This window comes from Psammomys obesus, unplaced genomic scaffold, assembly GCF_907164565.1.
Source record: "Psammomys obesus unplaced genomic scaffold, mPsaObe1.curated_primary_1811, whole genome shotgun sequence".
NCBI lineage: Eukaryota > Metazoa > Chordata > Mammalia > Rodentia > Muridae > Psammomys > Psammomys obesus.
The window spans coordinates 1,984,191-1,999,357 of NW_026596089.1; the positions used below are offsets into that span (position 1 = coordinate 1,984,191).

Sequence of the window (15,167 nt, forward strand, 5' to 3'; positions counted from 1 at the left end):
TTCCCATAGTTGCAAATAAAAAGTATATTTTTAGTTTTAGAATTTTCCTTTCCATTAAGAAAAATCCCTGAAGATTTGTGGCACCACTGTTATTTCTGTTAATGCCATTGCTTCCATAGCAGCAAGCTACAGCTTTGTAAGAAAGCATGTTTACAGAAAGCAACCGTCCAAGTGAATGTTATAGCAACATGTAAAAAGGTTTCAGTTTAGATCTCTTGTGTCTATTACAACACACACACACATACACATATCCCTTTTAATTGTAGTTATACATTGATATAATTAGCTAGACGCTCATATCTAAAAAAATGACATCAGTTCTTTGGGTTCTCATAGTAGAGAGAGAAAAGAAAAAGAAAAAAAAAAAACCACCAACAACCCAGGCGACTCATGTTCTTGGCTATAGAATACAAAACAAATGAGTATCTACTGGCATTTACTCCTGAGGGTGAACTTAAAGACGAATTAGAGGGGTGTGAGAGAACTACATTTCCAGTTTGTTTTTTTAATAACGCATTTGGCAGAACATAGATTTAACACCGATGTACATGTTTGTTTAGCTTAGAAGGTTTAGTCTCTGAGAATGGACTCATGGTTTCAAGATATTCTATATTTCTTTGTTCTATGGCAAAAGGAAAGTGTCTGCATGTCTAATTTGATCAAATTTAGTACAAAAGGAAATGGAAATGATATGTTATAAAAGAATGAAAATTCACCCCATTCTGTTTTACCAATAAAAACTCAGGAGCCAGCTGTTGGGGTGAAAACCTGCTAGCTCAGAGAGGCAGAGAACTCACCCAGGTATAGAGCCGAGATAGAGAGGAGAATGCTGTAATGCTCACATCCACATAGAAAAAGCCCAAAGGCTCACCAGCTCAGCTGGTAGCCCAGGAGGAAAAGGCTAAAATTCCTAGGGCCAATGGCTTGCTAGCTCAAAGTCCCCAAAGCCCCAAAAGCCAGCAAGCTAAAGAGCTGAAGCTAAAGCTGTCTTAAATACCCCTCAACTCAAAGTCCTTCCTACTCTTTAATCTCTGCCAGCAGATTTCTTGCTCTGCCTCTTGACCTAGGGTTAACTTTATTAAATCTTGTGTACAGAAAGCTCTTGGATTAAAGGTGTGTGATAGGGCCGGGTGAACCACACCATAATCACCTGTTTCTAATAAACAAAGTTTATTGAATTAAAGGTTTGTGTTAAGGCTCAAACACACCAAAGAAACAAGGTTTTACAGTTCACAATCTTGGGGTTCACAATGGGGTGAAATATCCTGCAACAGAATGGTGTCTTGAGGAAGCATGCAAGACATGCCAACCTTTGTCTTCACATGGCTGCTGCCATTCATGGATGTTCCCCTGTGCCTTGGCATCACCCATTTCCTTGGGGAAATGAATGTCAACATCTTTTTTATGTACACAGTCCATAGCCCATTGCACAGGTAAAAGCTAACAAGGAAGTAAAATTATGTTTTTTATAATATTTTCAATCACTCTGAAATCATCAAATGTAGCAACTTCTAGCCACAGAACTCAGATACCACTGTGAAAAGGACCACATAGGAGATGGGCTGCTTCCTTGTTCCTGCTGAGCGCTTACAGTTGCATGGGAAACACAGCCAAGAATCCACAATGAAATGGATGGCAACAAATAAGTGAAACAGGGTAACACATAACGCTGCCAACTGTGTTATAGAATCGGGGTAGGAAGAGTCAATGCCGCTAGGTTTTGTTAGACTGTCAAGGCTTAATCCTTATGAGACCTTTTTAGGAACAGAAGGGTGTAATTTAGTGGGAGCAGTAGGATGCTTCATCTACATCCAGCAAAACAGTAGCACTATAAAATCAAGCCTCCACTGCAAAAATTAATAATTAAACTCAACACCTTCATATTCATCAAAGGAGCATCACAAAAAGTGTCTGAGCTTACCCCTCACCTCTTACATGCATTTCTGAACATTTCCCCAGCTATTTTCAAACTCAGACTTTTCTGGAAAATGATAAAAAACAAAACAAAACAAAAAAACCCTCCCCATTTATAATTCAGGCACATTGCTGAGGTGAACAGAATCAGGGTGGGGAAGTTCTTAGGAAGCAGCAGCAGAGAAGGCAGCTGCAGAGGGAAGGGGCGGGAGGGAAGGAAGAAGAGAAGAGCACCGCTATAGCCCTGAAGGAGCTACCAGGTCCCAGCTGGCCACAGAGAGGAAAGGAGAGTGGAAAAGCTCTCACAGAGCATTTGCTGTGGTCCCCTCATGGCTCTCTGCATTGAAAACATTTAATTAATCTGGAAAAGTTGTAATCTGGAAAGTTGATGGAAACCGCTTCACCTCTGTGGCTCCTCCCCTGAGAAGCAATTATATAGCTCTGATTCATGCACCAAATACTGCCTTTACTAAGCATCTATTCTCTTCATAGATGATACTAAAATCATAGTATCATTGTAGGCGACAGATGAATGACTCTCCAAAGACCCAGTTGTCCTAAGCCCCAAACCTTTAAATATATTATATGACAAAGGGAAAATAAAACTTGAAGGTGGAGGGGTGGGGAAATGGTGGCCAGGTTGTATTGAATACAAAAAAGAAAACAATAATAATAATAATAACACTGAAGGTGTTACATACCTGTGACCATAGCACTTGAAATAAAAATCATGAGTTTGAGGCCAGCTTGGTTTTCATAGCAAGAAAAAGAAAAAGATAAAGAGTGAGTTAAATGTCCATTGATAATCAGCTCTGAAGTTTAGTTGACCCTGTGTAATCACAGAATACACTATGAGAAGAGGGAGGGAGAAGAGTGTGCAAAATCAGAAGAATAAGTGATGAGCCAGTGATGGTTTTCAAGATGAAAGAAGGCCATGAATCAAGGGGTATAGGTTCCCCTTAGATGTCTGAGTGGCAAGAAAACAGACTCTGTAGAATTTTCAGAAGAAATACAGGCTTGACAATACTCTAGGTTCATCTGATTGAGGCCTACATTTTGCTTCAGCCTTCAGAACTTTAAGGTCATCGATTGCCATTGTTTATATATGTTTATGTTGGTTATAATTTGTTACAGCAGTCACAGGAACTAACCACAGCTCTACAGTTCATTTCCTTTGGAGCACTAATCAATATTCTCTGTTCACCAGCCACCCCTCCACCCCATGTACATATGCATATATGAGTGTGAACATGTACATATGTCCACGTGGAGACCAGAGGATAACCTCTGGCTCACTGAACAGACAGTCCATCACTTTTCTTTCTTTTTGAGACAGGGCCTCTCACTGTCCTTGGTGTCATCACGTTGGGAAGATAGGCTTGCTGTGAGCTCCCAGGAGCCCCCACTCTCTGCTGCTCCAGCACTTCCCTGAGTAAACTTTCTCTCCAGCCTGTCCAGCATTTTCTCCAGTCCTTCAGGGCCTCTCTGTCCTTCCTTCTGAATCCCAGACATGGCGAACAGAGCTCAGAGTACCTAAGTGCTCAACACATGCTTCCTTTGTGTCCTTTGTATAATTATGCACAGGAATGAATGGTTAGCTACCACACTTCCCTCTCTGGGGCTTCTGCCAATTCACATATATGAAATAAACAAAGGGAGAGGAAATCAGTGAAGGACCAGGAACCGGAAAGAGTAGGAGATGAAAGTTTTAGAAAACATCAATTATAAAACAATTAAAACGGTGAACTTCCTGTGTGCTTGACAGAGCCTTGTGACCAGGAAGATGTGAAGCAGTAGGGTGAAGCGGCTTTTACAGGAAGAAGGCTATCACGCTCAGCCACAGAGTGCACCACTCCCACTTCCCTTTTAGGGTGGTTTACCATTGTGCCTTAAGCCAATTTTTATCAGCAGACAATAAAAATGAAATTAACCTGTAGCGATAAATATAAGAAGCTGAACAAAGCAGAGAAGCTCAATAGAATGTTTATTGTGAAGAAAAATCCATATGGCAAACACATGCCCATTGTTAAAAGCTTCAGTGCTTTTTTAAAAATAAATATTAACAAACATTTTCATTTCACTTAGATATCAATGGAGAAAAAATGCTGTGGTGTTTTCTGTCATCTTTTTCTTCCCAATTTGGTAGTTTGTAGTTGGTTGTAGTTTCTTCTGCCTTCCCTCCTTTGGACAGGGTATCACTATTTAGCCCAGGTTGGCTTCCAGCTCTAGATCGTCTTCTGTTGGCTTCCTGAATGTGAGGAACACATATTAGTAATTACTGAGGTGCACCTCTGTGACATATCATTGCTTTAACTTGAGCCTTGCTTTTAGATACTTTAGTCATCCATCAATGTTTACAATCTTGTGCCCTATAACAGTGTAGCTCAGCGGCAGGCATTGAATGCCGCTCTTATGCCAGTAGATGATCGTAAAGCTGAAAATGTTCTTCTCGATGATATTTTGTTGCACCTTTTCCGTGTTTACACACTTAGCATTACATTGTAGTGACTGTAGCATTCACAGCAATAACATAACATATTCTTCAGCCTCCCTACCCATGTTCCTCAATACGGTGTAGGTTCTGTATACATAGCTATTTTCTAACTTTTGGAGATTTTTGGCAAAAAGAAGACATTTATGCATGTTTAATGCTAGCACGATTTGTTTGTTTGTTTTTGGAAAAAGACATACTATTGGTGTGTAGGGGCCTTGTGTGTGTTCTGTACCATGGAGCTATTCTCTCAGTCCCCATAGTTTTCATCTTTGGTATATATTGAACTAGTCCAGAAACCCAGGGTAAGGATTTTATTGTCTAGTCAGGAAAAACACACACATGGTCAATAGTGGGCAAGGTTATAAATGCTTTGACTATGTATCCTGTAACATAATAAATGATAGGCAGTTTTTAACAGAAACTGAGCTTGAGGATCAAAGAGTGTCTGGAAAGATTTTTTTCTGAAATGAAAATTGTAAAAATAACCACAAATTAAAATGCTGTCAATTTTTGTTGACTGGAGACTTTAACCAAGGGCATTGAGGATCCATGTGGCTTCTTGTGTAAATGATGGGAGGTAGACTTTAATCAAATAGAGAGTTGGAATGATTGAGAAATAGATCTTTTTTGAGTGTTTGTGTAAGTGCCATAGCACTAAACATAATAATAATAAAATATATGCTTGATTTTTCCTATGAAGAGACTTTGCCAAAGCCTAATAAAATATTCTTGATATCATGCCTCAGAAAGCAAGAGAAGGGACATGCTTCATGTTTTCCTATACTAATGCCATTGGGGTATGTGACTGCCAAAGCATGCAGATAGGGCCGGCTGGGTTGGATTTATGGGTGACAGGTTGAGTCTGGAATGTTCATTGCTCTTGATGCCTCAGAAAAAGTCATTGGGGCTCAGAAGAATGCAGTGTAAGCCCTGCTCCACTGCCCACTGCCTGTGAGAGAAGAAGCACGCCATCCCCGCGTTCTGATGCCCAGTTCACTCTGTGTGTGTGTGTGTGTGTGTGTGTGTGTGTGTGTGTGTGTGTGTGTATTAGATAATGACTGCTGGGTTGTTCTATCAGTTATGTCTCTTTACCTAGGTGTTAGGTGACTAGATTCCATGCAACAACATACAATCCCACTGCAAATGTGAGGACAGAATGTGTGATAGAGGTAAGTAGATCCCTCCTTCCCTGTCTTTCTATCTGCCATTCCCCATCCACCCTCCCAATGATCAGAATGATCCTTAGGAAACACTGATTCATCACGTTTATCCATGATAGCCTTCAATGGATATTCATTAATACCCAGATTAAATGCAAGGTCCTTGTGATAAGTTTGCTTCTGTCCTGGTGGTCTCTGCTTATCTCAGACTGACCCACATCCTTTCTTTACATACCGGTGCTGTCTGGGATCTATAGATTCATGCTTTTGAGCTCTTCAGGCCTTTATGCATGCCTCTTCCTAGTATTAAAATATGCATGCCTCTCTTACTCCACAATCTCTTCCCAACTTCAGCATTCTATTAGTCTTATACTTTTCTTATGTGTTTTTTCTGTTGGATCAGTATGCATAGCCCAGGAAACTTTCCTCCCCTGTCCCTACACATACAGCCATTACATATTTACAGTTCTTGCTCCGACATTGACTCAGGATCTCCAGAGGACAGAAATTAGGGATGACTACTGTTTGTGTCTCTCACCCTGTGAAGGGTCATGGTGACTGCTCAGTATGTCCCCTTGAAGGAATCAGTTGTTGAGTCACTGGCTGATACATTGTTGGTTAATATGCACAATTGATACACAGCAAACAGAAGCAGTTGTAATCAGAACTTAAATTCTTCCTTTGAAAAAATTTCTACTCCTAAGTGGGAAGGGTATGAGTTACCATAAATCCTGCTACTTGTGACATCACTAACCAGAGTTTGTAACAGTTTGTTGCAGGCCTAACTCAACATCTACTCTCTTCTTTCTCCAGAACAATAGATTCCTATTTTTAGCTGAGTCTATAATCACCAAGAATAGAACCAAAAAAGATTTTTTTAAGAAATTTCTCCCATGTCCTTTGCTGTCAGACAAAGCAAAGTACTAGGACTTAAAAGGAAATTCTATGGAATCAAATGCTGGAAGGCTAGTTAATGTAGAAAGTGAGTCTCAGGGAGAAGAAAAGGACCCCCAAGCTATCTTTTCTTCCTCTTGCCCTGGCCTGACTTTTTGGTTTGGTGACTAGAGTCCCTGCAGATCTTGTGGAGCATGAAGTGAGCTAGAAGTAAGAACTATGCTAAAAGCAAATAGCCTTGTCTTTGGAGACCATGTTTGACCTTTGCTTCTGACCTGTGCACCTCTTTACAGGAAACAAATAAATTACCACTGTTAGCTATTTACAGCGGTTAGCCATTTTTTTCCTCTAAAGACCAAATGCGAAGGATGTGAAGGTTTGTAGTCCCTGTCCTGACTCTCCACTCCGGTTGCAGTACAAAAACAGCCTTAGATGACACAGAAATGGAGTGACTGCTGGAATAAAATTTTAATTAAAAAGCAGGTGGCAAGCTGGATTTTACCTATCTGCTATCATTTGTTGATCCCTGCTCTAAGGCATTGTGACCATTGAGTCTTTCTGATGGACATGTAACCTTTTCTATCTCTGATAAATACGTTTTATTCTTTGAGCTGAAGCTTGGGTTAAAATAGAGAACTATCAGTTTTCTTGTTGCATCTCTTTTTCCCCCTTCAGTAGACTCCTTCTCCTTTTCCCATTCTCCACAGAGCTCTGGTATGTCTGTTTTTAAATCCTTTGATTACGAACACCAGTTGAATCAGCCCCAAGGCTTCTCTGGCTTTCTCTGAGTTCCATTGTGTTCATTTTGGAGGACTCCTGTAGAACATAAATGGGGATGTCATCAGGTGTGTGGACAGGGAGAATGGAGGACAAAAGGCATGTCCAATGAGAGCTGAAAGAAGAGCAAGCGCCTTGCTGAAATGCCCTGAAACCCATGAGAGGATGCTGGCTTGTTACTCTCTTCTCTGTTACCAGAGAGACGTACAAGTTGAATTGATGTTTAGCAGCAGGGCAGGATCTGCTTTTGGAGATTCTTTTCAACTAAGATTTTGATCTTGTCAGGATGCCTTGGGTTCTCTGGTTCGACTCATGTGTAAAAGCAGAACAATGGAGAACAGAGCAGGAATAACATGCTGGCTGATAGGTGGAGAGGACTGGACCTTGGGATGCAGAAGGACTCATCTGAGTTTTACTAACAGTGATCAAGACTTCCTTACCTGTGTCATCTCCAGGTACATAGGAATAGGTGGAAGTGGCCACTACTGATACAGACTCAAGCAACATGTGAGCCAGAAGGGAACCACAGCTCAGAGAGCCTCTAATGAGGTTTATCGTTTTACAGATGGCACTATCAGTAATGAGCGTAGCCTCTGCAGGGTCAGAAGACTCATCAGTGACAAAGCCGTTAGAGCAGTCAGCAGCAGCTTGTCATTGTACAGTGCTACACACATTGGATTGAGATGCTTTTATACTCTGATTAATTTTATATAATTTTTTTCTGACACAAAGCTTGAGCTGGCTTGTTGGTAGGATACTTGCTTGGCTCCCACTGCAGAATGTTTAGATGTCTTGTTGGAAACACTTTGTGAGTTTAAGCCTTCACACTTCATTACATCCTATAACCCCAGCATTATAGTTGTTATTTCAATGATGTCTGGAGTCATTGTCTGCTACGTGCAGTAAAGAACAATAATTGATGAAGAAATTCCAGGGAAGGACATCTGGGACAGCAAATGCAGGGAAACAGAGAATCTGGAATTGATGGTGTAGATTAGGTTGACTACAGAGATAACCTAATCCAGAATGTCAGTCTGGTAGCATTCAGTATCTAGTAGTGAACCACCTAGTTCAGTTCAGCCAAAGTCACCTGGTGTCAACTGGCCATCAAGACCAGAGTTTGGATGACAATCGTCACAGAAGACAAAGTGTGTGTATGTGTTGGGGGGGCTACAAGAAACAGCTAGCTCAAATCCATCTGTGCTTGGTTCAAGAAATCCAGGAACCAGTGCACTTAAGGAGGACTTTTAAAAATGTGACCTTAAAACCAAAGTGTAAAATCCCAAACCATCTAAACTCAAACAACCCAGCACGTTTCCTCAGGTAGGTGTCTGTGTCCCAGTCTCAGTTGACCTTAGTGTCTCCAGGTCTGGGAAGAACAGAGCCAGGTCAGCTGGACTGAGTGTTTAGGGAGACTCAGGATACTGGGAACCTTCTTGAGTGAGCCCCTTCCCGCACACTGTGCCCCCCCCCCCAGCGAACTCATCCCCCACAGTGATGCTCCACCCTCAGACTTGGCAACCCTTGCCATCTTGGGTTCCCTTTCCCTCCCTACCACCTGCAGAAGAAAACAGTTGCCCTGTCTTGGTGGAGATGCCAGTATCTCAATTTCATTTTCAGTTGCAAACAGAGTAAATTTTGGCTGTATTGCAAAGTACTTTTACTGGGTTAGTGGATTTTTGAGCCCTCTCCAGCCACTTGGTCATACCCTTGGTAAGTGTATTTATTTTTAGGTGTTCCTTTAGTTCGTTTATAGAAGAACCCTTGTTTATGTGAAAGTCTGAAGACCTCTGTGAGCTGGGGACAATAAATCCCTGATTTGGAGCCTTTCTAAGTCCCTATCTAAAATAAACTACTTTATTGAATTAACAAATCATTACTATCAACCAGATGCTAGAGAAATATATAAAAAAAGTAATTTTCCATAAAAACTTCTCAGGTGTATTTGGACTTTCCTTATCTCTAATTTCTTCCTTTCTTCCTCCTTGTTCTGCTTCTGCTTTGTATTCTCATTAATTCTCTTCTCAATTTTATTATTAGTATTTAAAAGGCATTGGAACTACATTATAAGAAAATAAAGAAAAGGGAAACATTACCTGTTGTTCCATCATTGTGACCATTTTGTTGTTTCCTACTAGATTCTTCTACTTGCTTTTGCTTCTGAGCATTGTGTTAAATTTATTGCTGGTGGTTGGCTTTTTAAATTTAGCCCATCACATGCATTTTACTCTGTTAGTGTTTCCACAGATTCCTTCCTGGTTATATGATATTCCAAAGAGCACAAGTATTAAGTTGAAAATATGAGATACTAAATGATAGAATTCTTCCTATATTGAACTCCTACAAGCATCTTTCATTGAACTTAAGAAAAAAAAATTACCCATTCTAAAGTTGTGATTTTTAAAGATCTGTATGGTTCTTTTCTCATACTTTTGACTATTTGAGATACATTTCCAAAAGTGGGCTTGCTGGCCACATGGTCTGACCATAGTTATAACTCAGTGTTGTAGCTCAGCATAGGAACTGTTCCAGCAGGGCTGTGCTGATGCACAACTCCCTCTGCCCTGCATGAAGCCACACTCTTCACATTCCTGCCAACATCCACAAACAAGCATGGCTTGCTTTAGTCTACACATTCTCTAGTGTGTATATTTCTAGTTGCATCTCCTAGCTTGTGAATTCACTTCTCTTTAGAAACTTGAATGAATGGCACAGAGTGTGAATGTAGTAATGGGGCTTACTAGGATGGCTGTCTATAGGAATTTGCTTTTCAGTGTAGTCGTAGGGTACTTGGGGAACATCTTTATTCTCTCTTGAAAGGAAACTTGTTAGCCTTTTTGAGAATAACTTGAACTTGAAAATATACCTGCTTTAGCTGGTAAGACACCAAAAGAAAATAGCATAGACCACTGTTGGCAGCTAATATGGGAAACGTGATAGAGTACCTTTTGAAAATGCCAATATTACTTTTCTGTGATCCAAAGCTCAATGGTTCCACCATTGTAACCGTAATTTTCCAAATAAGAGTATTGTTACCATGTGACCCAAACCTTCAGCTATGTCTTTCTCAATCTTTGCAGAATTCCTTAACCTACTTCTAATGTTTTAAAAAGCATTGTGTTAAATTTATTGCTGCTAATTGGCTTTTTATATCTATCTCATCACATACATTTTACTCTCTAAGTACTTCTACAGATGTCTTTCCTATGGTTGTATGATATTGCAAACAGCACAAGTATTAAGATGTTAATATGAATTATTAAATGATAGAATTCTCTAAACTTGACTTTAAACAGGACACAAATTATTCCCGTATTCCAAGTTAGTGACTTCTGTTTGGAGAACCCCTTATTTATTCCCCACATATGAAAATCATGTCTGTTCTTGCATTCATTTTTTTATCCCCCCCGTGGTTCCCTCCCACCTCCTGTCCCAATCCCTCCCTCCTCCCTTCTTAAACCTCTGGTGCGTTCTTACCTCAAATTTTTTCTTACCTCAAGTTTTCTCTCTCAAGAATTTTCAGCTTTACTTTCCCCTCAAGTGAGAAAAGGCAAGTCAACCTTTTTTTTTATTCTTTATTAATTACACTTTATTCACTTTGTATCCCCCCTGTGGTTCCCTCCCACCTCCTGTTCCAATCCCTCCTTTCCTCCCCCCTCTGCATGCATGCCCCTCCCCAAATCCACTGATAGGGGAGGTCTTCTTTTCCTTCCTTCTGATCCTAGTCAATTAGGTCTTTCTTATCAGGAGTGGCTGCATTGTCTTCTTCTGTGGCCTGGTAAGGCTGCTTCCCCCTCAGGGGAGGTAAATAAATACCAGGCCAATCAGTTCATGTCAGAGACAGTCCCTGTTCCTGTTACAATGGAACCCACTTGGATACTGAACTGCCATGGGCTACATCTGTGCAGGGGTCTTAGGTTATCTCCATGCATAGTCCTTGGTTGGAATAGCAGTCTCAGGAAAGACCCCTGTGCTCAGATTTTTTGGTTCTGTTGCTCTCCTTGTGGAGTTCCTGTCCTCTCCAGATCTTACTGTTTCCCACTTCTTTCATAAGATTCCCTGCACTCTGCCCAAAGGTTGCCCATAAGTCTCAGCATCTGCATTGATAGTCTGCAGGGGAGCATGTACTTTGACACACTGCTAGGTAGAGTCTTTCAGAGGCCCTCTGTGGTAGGCTCCTGACTTGTTCCCTCTTTTCTCCTTCTTCTGATGTCGAGCCTCTTTGCTTTTCTGGATAGGACTTGAGCATTTTAGCAAGAGTCCTCCCTCTTGATTAGTTTCTTTAGGTGTACAGATTTTCGTAGGTTTATCCTATATTATATGTCTATATGAGTGAGTAGATACCAAGTGCATCTTTCTGTTTCTGGGATTGTTCACTCAGGATGATCTTTTCCAGATCCCACCATTTACCTGCAAATTTCATGATTTCCTTGTTTTTTATTGCTGAGTAATATTCCATTGTGTAGATGTTCCACAATTTCTGTATCCATTCACCACTGAGAGGCATCTGGGCTGTTTCCAGCTTCTGGCTATTACAAATAAGGCTGATACAAACATGGTTGAGTAAATGTCCTTATTGTGTACTTGAGACTCTTTTGGGTATATGCCTAGGAGTGGTATCTTGAGTGGATCTTGAGGAAGCACTATTCCTAGTTGTCTGAGAAAGCGCCAGATGGATTTCCAGAGTAGTTGTACAAGTGTACATTCCCACCAGCAGTGGAGGAGGGTTCCCCTTTCTCCACAACCTCTCCAACATGTGTTGCCACTTGAGTTTTTGATCTTAGCCATTCTGATGGGTGTAAGGTGAAATCTGAGGGTCGTTTTGATTTGCATTTCCCTGATGGCTAATGAGGTTGAACATTTCTTTAAGTGTTTCTCTGCCATTCAGTATTCCTCTATTGAGAATTCTCTGTTTAGCTCTGTACTCCATTTTTTAATTGGATTACTTGATTTTTTGCTGTTTAACTTCTTTAGTTCTTTATATATACTGGATATTAGTCCTCTGTCAGATATAGTGTTGGTGAAGATCCTTTCCCAATCTGTAGGCAGTCATTTTGTTCTGACGACAGTGTCCCTTCTCCCCTCCCAATCCCTCTCTTTCTCTCCCTTCTCCATGCATGCCCCTCCCCAAGTCCACTGATAAGGCAGGTCTTCCTCTCCTTCCTTCTGATCCTAGTCTATTAGGTCTCATCAGGAGTGGCTGCATTGTCTTCTTCTGTGGCCTGGTAAGGCTGCTCCCCTCTCAGGGGGAGGTGACCATGCCTCTTCTTAACTGAAGCAAATTCACTGTTGGACACCTCTTTTTGCATTTTTTTTTAATCTTGAGCCAATGTTTATTATGATTCATCTTTCATTCAGTCCCTGTTCTTTCCTGGGGAGTAATAATGTACAATGTCAACTCACCCCACATTGGGAGCCCTTGACAGATCAAAGTAATGAGATTCTACTAACATCTGACTTGGTGAACCAATTACCTTCTATTGGGATTGAATATAGGTGCGTGGGTAAGGGCTGCTGATAGGAACAGGGATGACTCAAGTGCAATGGCATTATAGAAAAGCCCACCCCGTGGTTGACCACTCATGAAAGCTGTGCCCTCAGAGCCTTCTGCATGGCCGGCAGGCAGCTTGACCAGTTGACAGGTTGGAGAAGCAACCCTCTACCCCTGTCAGTCTCCTCTCCCAGCACTTCCATATCATGAAATATAAGTGCTCTATAATGTTCAGCTGTCCCTGGTGAAGCCTCTAAGCATCCGATTTCCGAGACATGCTGAGTTTGTTTACGTCTTCAGTTTCATGAGCCTCCCTGCTCCTCCATGGAAGGAATGTTTCCATTCTGAGGAAATTGCTTTATGGCATTCACCCTGTTTTATCCCTTTGTAACAAGGCAGTGAATTCTTTTGAGCTACCAAGTTGGAGATAAAAATGCACGGTAGTAGGACCAAATTAATCTCTTATCCTTTGTGGTAATTCTCATGCTCCCTATGTATGTTCTCTGTCCCAGTCAATTTTCTGTTGCTATAACTGAATATCATAGATCAAGTAATTTATAAGGAGCAGAGGTTTATTAAGCTCATGCCTATGCAACTGAGAAGTCCAGACTTCTCAGTTGGCAGTAGCATCGCAGAGGACATCACATGGCAAGACAGAGCATGAATAATGTGTCTGGTCTCTGTTCTTCTCATCACTAATACCATCTGAAGAGCTGTCTATTTAGTTTTCTGTTCGTATGATCAAACACTGACCAAAATCAACTTGAAGAGGAAAGGGGTATTTCAGAATCCAACTTATGACAGGAGTTAGGGCGGGAACTTCAGCAGAGGCTGAAGTAGAAACCTGGAGGAACATTTTGCTGGCTTGCTCCCAGGCTCACATTCAGCGACTTTCCTTGTATAGTCCAGAGCCACTTGCCTCAGGATGGTGCTACTCACAATAGACAGGGTTCTCCTCCATCAATCAGCAATCAAGATGCCCACAAGCCCACAGGCCAATCTGATAGAAGCAGTTGCTCTGCTGAAGTTCCCTCTCCTAGATGCATGGAGTTGACAGCTGGGATCACCCAGCACAGGCCCAGTTCAATGGGCCTTATGTAGTCCTGATTTTCCTGCAATGACGTCAGTGCTGAAGACTCATAAAACCCATGCCACTTCCCCAGATAATTTCTTGACAAAACATGTATTTCATCGTAATTAGGAGCTTATTTCTCTACTTCTCAGCCACACCGTACATGAAAGAGGTCTGAATCACACAGTAGAAGGTGCATTAGGAAATGCTTAGACAGGAAGAAAAGGATTCTCCAGAACTCTCTTATATCAGCTCCCTCGGCATGTACAGCCAGTTTGGTTAATAAATCGCAGGGAATGTGCTGTATAAACTATACAATCGGTAGAATTTGGGATCCATTTTAAAAACCAATTCTCAATTCTATTAAAATTTATTTACTTAGTGTGTTGTGCATGCTAGTGCATGTGTGCGTGTGTGTGTGTGTGTGTGTGCGTGTGTGTGTGTGTGTGTGTGCGCGCGCGCGTGTGTGTGTGTGTGTGTTCATGCATGTGAAGGTCAGAGGACAATTTATATTCTGTTCTTTCCTTCTGCCATGTGTCCCAAGGGGAAAGCTCAGGCTTCCAGGCTTAGTTGCAAGCACCTTTATTTACTGAGACTTCTTGATTGCCCAGTTCACCATTATTGGTGAGTTGTGGTAAGAAATTTGTTGGTCTAGGGTCAAGAGTCTCTATATTTTATTATGGCTCCAATTTTGTCACTGTCTGGATTTCTGGTAAATAGCATTGACCTTCCCTGGGCCCTAGTTGTGTCCATTGTCAAACCACATGGGTTGTTAAAATTTTCTTCCAATTTGAAACTTGCTACTCCAAGTTATTCATCTGAGAACAATGCACATACAGAATCCACCTGACAGAAAAGCATTTGGTCTCTCCTTTCCCCTTTCACTGCCAAGTGTAATGAAGAGTCAGTGTGGAAAAAAAATATTCTGCTGTGAAAAGGTTCATTCAGCCTTTTCTTAATAGATCAAGTGGTTGGTATTTCTCCTGGCTCCTGAAGGCCATTACAAATCACAGTCTGGAGAAAGCTGCAAAGCAGCGCCCAGCCTTCCTGCTGAATTTGGATACATCTTTAGGTCTTACTCCACAGCTCATCCTTAACAACTGACCAAATATTTACTTTGCTCGGTACAGAAAGGGGTAACATTTTCCAAAATATTAAACTAGGTTGGAATTAGAACACAGACAATGAGGCAAAAAGTTGGCCCTCTCTTCCAAGTCATGTTGTTGAATCATCTTCCAGAGTACCATGAGAAACCCAGCCTTTACGGATACTGTGCTCCTCTGTCATTCTGCAGAAGGCAGCAGCCAACCAGCCTCTCAAACAGACCGGAGTGTAAACCAGGTCTCTGAGAGTGAGATTCCTGGT

General features: G+C 41.3%; 1 protein-coding gene across 2 annotated transcripts in view; it reads left to right on the forward strand.

Moving 5' to 3' along the window:
- The window catches only part of Aig1 (androgen induced 1), a 259,955-nt gene that overhangs the window by 120,676 nt on the left and 124,112 nt on the right, over positions 1-15,167 (forward strand). The window lies entirely within an intron of this gene.